The sequence below is a fragment of the Parasteatoda tepidariorum genome, chromosome 12 (genome assembly GCF_982258835.1).
Source record: "Parasteatoda tepidariorum strain Cologne lab strain chromosome 12, Ptep-v5.0, whole genome shotgun sequence".
Classification (NCBI taxonomy): domain Eukaryota; kingdom Metazoa; phylum Arthropoda; class Arachnida; order Araneae; family Theridiidae; genus Parasteatoda; species Parasteatoda tepidariorum.
The window spans coordinates 58,270,191-58,276,190 of NC_141766.1; positions in this window are offsets into that span (position 1 = coordinate 58,270,191).

A 6,000-nucleotide genomic window follows, 5' to 3' on the forward strand; every position below is an offset into this window, starting at 1 on the left:
TCATATCACAAACTTGGTCACAAAATTGTCTCACGAAATATAAAGCATTCAAAATATTGGCTTTGTATTTTTCTTGCCACAGTTTTGCCAACGACGCTATTATCTTTTGTATAAGAAACTTTCTGAAATTAATTTTTATGGAATAAGTGATACTAAGATCTTGGACCTAGGTTCTCAAGGGGGCGTTGAAGACTCCCAGGGGGCATTAAGACTTTCTGTAAAATTTGTTAATTATTTTAAAAATGGAGTGCAAATAAAAATTAATTATTTCGTATCTTTCGTGTTGAAAAACCAATACATACTTTAACTCTCCATACCTTGAATGTTATAAACAATTTATTGAAACAAAAATATTACTAACCAATTATAGTGAAGACAACGCTTTATTGCTGTTCTACACAGAAAATTTTGGCACTCGATGATTTTTCGACGATTTAACTTTTCAAAATTTAAAGTAAATTTTTTTGATATTTTTTCGTTCTTCCTTTGTTTATGATAATGTCACAATAATTTTAGATTTTTTAAATTGTTCAAATGCTATTTTGCACTTCACTTTGAAGTTCACAGCAAATAATCTTAAAAAAAGCATATGAGACAGTTACTATCTATGAAGGTTTTTTTAAAACGTTTTTTAAACAAATTACGACTTATTGAAAAATTTAAATGCTTATGCCCGCAGCCTATATCTTCATGCTTTATGTATAGACCAGATTACACTGTAATTTCTCTGAAAACGATGTTAGAAGATATTTCATCATGGTCGAATTTATTGATGGACAAAGAGTGATAAAAATTTCTAATCACTCAAAAAATCTAATTCTGCGGAAATTTGTTTCTTCTAACTTCCATACAATTTTTTCACTAATTCAAACTGCACTACCTCTCTCCCTCTCTCTTTCTCTCTCTGTAGATATATATACACTGGTTATCATAAATTAAGGAAAAATCACAAAAATAGCGATAACTCTTTCAAAAGTAAGCCAAACCGTGCAAAATTTGCATATGTTGTCCACTAAGAGTAGCTGAGTAAAATTGCAATATGCAAATTAGTGGCGCTGCACTCGGCTTACGTCATCTGCCTGGAGCATAAAAGTCCAAGTTTGAGAGAAAGCACACAAATTTTACTGTGATTGCGACATTGAAAATCTGAGATAGCCAATTCGTAATAATGACCTCTAGGCATCATTTGCCTGAAGAACTACGATGGAGAGCCATCGGGAGACTAGAGGCAGGGCAGAGTCAATCAGAAGTGGCCAGATGGCTAAATGTGAGTCCATCTGTGGTTCATAGACTTTGGAGGCAATTTCAAACCACAGATTCGGCATCTAGGAGGTTCAGTCAAGGACGGCCAACTGTTACGACCAGTGCCGATGACCGATATTTGACATTAAGTGCACGCAGGAATAGAACCGCTACTCCGACACATCTTAGATCCTCTCTTGCTGCAGCCACCGGAAGGTTGGTGTCAACGTCAACTGTGCGCAGAAGGCTCCACGAAGGTGGTCTGTATGCGAGACGACCAGCCATTTGCGTGCCGCTCACATCACGCCATAGGAGAGACCGTTTGCAGTGGGCCCGACAACATGTCCACTGGACGTCAGATCAATGGAGGCCTGTTCTCTTTACGGATGAGTCCAGGTTTAGTCTAGAAAGTGACAGTAGACGTTATTTGATATGGAGAGAACCTGGGACCCGTTATCATCCATCAAACATCCGTGAAAGAGATGCATACGGAAGAGGCAGTGTCTGTGTTTGGGGAGGCATATCCTTAGGAGGGCGCACATACCTCCATGTCTTTCCAAGGGGAACCGTGAATGCTCAGGTTTATCGAGACAACATCCTTGATGCTTATGTGCGCCCATATGCCGGGGCAATTGGTGATTGCTTCCTGTTACAGGACGATAATGCAAGACCACACAGAGCTCGCATTGTTGATGATTATCTTCAACAGGAAACAATTACTCGCATGGAGTGGCCAGCTCGATCCCCGGACTTGAATCCTATCGAGCACGTTTGGGATGCTCTAGGGAGGCGTGTATCTGCCATCAATCCGCCCCCTCAGACCCTTGCCACGCTTGCAACTGCTTTACAAGAGCAATGGCTCTCACTTCCTATTGAACTGATAGACCGCATAATTGAAAGCATCACACATCGCTGTTTGTGCTGTATTGCTTCTAGAGGCAATCATATTCCATATTAAAGGTACTTTTTCTATTGCAAACCGATACTTCCAATTTGTTTATTTTATACATGTGCTAATTTCTATACTACTATTAATGTCTGATAATTTCTTTTTATGTTGTTTAATACCTTACTATGTGTTGTATATTGTGGGTAAGTTTCATAAAATTCCATGTGTAATTTCTTGAGTTATCGCGATTTTTGTGAATTTTCCTTAATTTATGATAACCAGTGTATATATATATATATATATGTATGTATTTTTTTTTCTACTTAACAACATAACAACAAATGCTTAACAACAAAACAGAAAATAAGAAAATGTTTCCACAAACCCGCCGTTTCTTGAACAATTGGATGCAGAAACCAGTTCTGTTCAATTTTTTTTAATACACTTTTAACTGAGGACAATATAGTTGGTTTAATTAGTGCAAAAACCGGGCCCAAATTTAAAACCAGTCCTCTCTAGTGTGATTAAGAGTTAGGAGGACAAATCTATTATTGCCTCTTTAATTTCATTTGGCTTTTCCTAACAATTGTAAATCCTAACTTACTTTTTTTCTTTTCTTTTCCGTCTCACTTTAGGCATTAATTAAATAAGGCATTTAACTTTTTCTTCAAGTTCAAGCGAACTAAATCTTCACATTTTCTACAGGGAAAAAAAATTGGAATTGAAATATTTGAGTGATATATGTTAATATGAGCTTTCAACAGCTCATATTAACCAAAAATTGAAATTGGTTAATAATATTTTATTTAAAAATAAAAACTCTAAGGATTCGAAAACAATTTACATGAATAATTATTTATGCAATCGTTCTCTTATAAGAACGTGTTCTTTCTTTGTTATTAATTTGTACGCTCGAAAGATATTATTAATTTTTTATTTATTATTTAAATTGTTCGTTCAAAAGATTTTGCTATTTTTTATTTATAAAACCGTTTGCGACAAAGATTGTGCACTTTTTCTTAGCTTTAAACTTTTACTTTGACATATTTTCCAAAAAATTGTTGCTCGAATATCACGTAATCATGTTTTATGATAATTTCAGACCCCCCCCCTCCTTGCCAGCAAACTTTTAACAAATTAATTAAAACTTTTAATTAAAAAAAAAACATGAATCCATCAAGGGGAAAAAAAGGTGAGTTTTTTTAAGGAAATTACATTTTTGCGTTTGATTTTGAAACTTATTTCGCATAAAACATTAACTAATTAGCACATTTAAAGTCTACTATTTAAACATTTCTGATTTCATATTCATACCTAAAAATTCAACCATTAGATCAAAGTAATTCGTTATTCAAGTTGATAACTTATTTTTAGCTCCTCGTACAAGCAACGGAACTGTCTTAATAATTTTAAATGTTTTTCTTCATCTTAGCAAGCAATTCAATTTTCTTCATCAACAATTCTGTCATTTAAAAGTGTACACAATAAAGTAAAAATCAATACATATATTTTCCTTTAATATTTGGATAACAATACTTTGGACAATGAATTTTTTTTCTTCTTAAAACATCATGGATTTAGAAGTAGCAAAGAATATACCAGAATGAATTTAAATGAAGTTTATTTCGTCGTATTAATGTCGGTAGACTATTGCTATAGAGGTTGAAATTTAATACCGGAATTTGTTACTTTTATCAATGTCAGAAACCTTTAAAAGTTACCAGATGCTTTACTGCGTTCTAGATAACATCCAGAGACAGTTTAAAAAAAAATCACTCACGGCTCTACTTGATAAACCCATACAAGTGCATTCCAATCCAAGCTGGAATTTTCTAATAAAAATCTATCACAAACTTATCGCTTTATCATTCGCGTTTATTTGACAAAGAATTGCCTTGTCAAATAGTATTATGGCATACGTGATAACGCATGAATTTCGCTCCATAAATCTCTGCATTTTTTAAAAAAATTCAGATTTGATAAATTGTAGAATTAATTTATGTCTTAGCGAATTAGGAAAAGAAACAAAATCTTAAAAGTATCGTTGCATCTTAAAAGTAGTTTTAGATTCTTTAAGATAGCAATTTATAATATTTTTAAGGATAGCATTGGTGGGTAACTTCCTTTGAAACAATAAAAGATAAATGGAAAAAATAAAGCTTTTTTCTTTTTTTTTTTTTTCTAACTGTGCAGTACGGAAAAAAACGGACCACCCTGAATAACGTATGATCTAATGATCGGATGCTGAGCTGGTAGTGGCTCAGGGGATAGAGTACTCGCCTCAAAATGAGGTGAACGGGTTGGAATCGCAGCGATGGCAGGTAGATACGAATTTCTCACCCGGCTCGCACCAACCACAGTGCTGACGTAAAATGTCTTCAGTGGTAGGAGAACCATGGATTAGAATCCACTTGTCGTCAGGATAACCGTGGGAGGTTTTCGCGGTTTTCTTCTCCGTGTAACGCAAATTCGGGTTAGTTCCTTCAAAACGTATTCCATGACGGCAAATTTCTCCCAATACTTTATCCAAGAGGTCCCTCGTCTTTTGGATTGGGTTCAATCTAGATCCTAGATCACGAGTTTAAAAATGTTCAACGTGCCAACCAGTGTATTTCAAATGATGATTAAATGTTCAATGTACAGCCATGGTAGTTCAGGGGATAGAGCAATCGCTTTCCAATGAAATGAACCGGGTTCTAATAGCAGCGATGACTGGTCGATACCAATTCCGCACCCGGTTCGCACCAACCGCTGTGCGGAGGTAAAATATTTGCAGTGGTAAACGGATCATGGGATAGAGTCCCCTTACACTCAAGCTAACCATGGGAGGTTTTTGTACTTTTCCTCTCCATGTAACGCAAATGCGGCTGAGTTCCATCAAAAAGTCCTCCACAAAGGCAAATTTCTCCCAATACTTAATCCAGAAGTTCCCTTGTCTTCTGGATTGGGTTCAAAATTGCAAGGTAACGGAGTTGAACGTTATTAGTCGTAAACCCAAAAATTAGGTGAGCTGTTCACCGACGGTTATAAAATAAAATATTAAATGTTTAATGTACTTGGTTTCTCCCTATACTTGATTCAGGAGTTCCCTCGTCTTCCGGATTGGGTTCAAAGTTACAGAAATACGGAGTTGAACGTTAGTAGTCGTAAATTCAAAATTGGGTCGAATGTTCAAAGACGGTTATAAAATGATCTTATCATCGAGCTCTCGGAATGAATCTTAATGGTTCCTGGGGGTCATTTTAAATATGCTAATAAATTAGTTCGGACGATATTTTAAGTTACGTAATTAGAATCAAAAACATACTTTATCTGAATAAACGTACTTTTTTTCAGATTTCTGAACCCTAAAACATAGGAGGTAGCCGCAATCTGGTAAACATAATTCGAACAGTTTGATTAGGAGAGAGGTCAAGTAAGAATCCTTTAATGTTAATTTTATTTTTTACGTATTTGACCATATCTCGAGAACTTTTTAAGCGAATTGAAAATTTTTTACCTCCAATTATAAAACTCGTTTTTAGAAAGATAATACTATGCAAAAAATAACATTTAGTAAATATTTATTATTTTTTATTATTTTATTTAATGATAGCAGAAATGTTTTGAATAATTTTAAAGAATCCAATATTACACGGCGAAATACAAAGTTTGAGCGAAATCGGTCAAATAGTTCCTGAGAAATCGAAATTTAAGAAAGTAGTATTTTTAAAACTCGATTTCTAAGAAACTGCACTATATGCTCTGAAAAAATAACCCTTAAGAATATGTTTCTAAGCTTTAAAACTAGAATTAGCACTCTTTTCTGTACCTCAGAACAAGTCATGCACGGTCTGCTTGAGTTACAATGTAATTGCCATTGGTGTAAC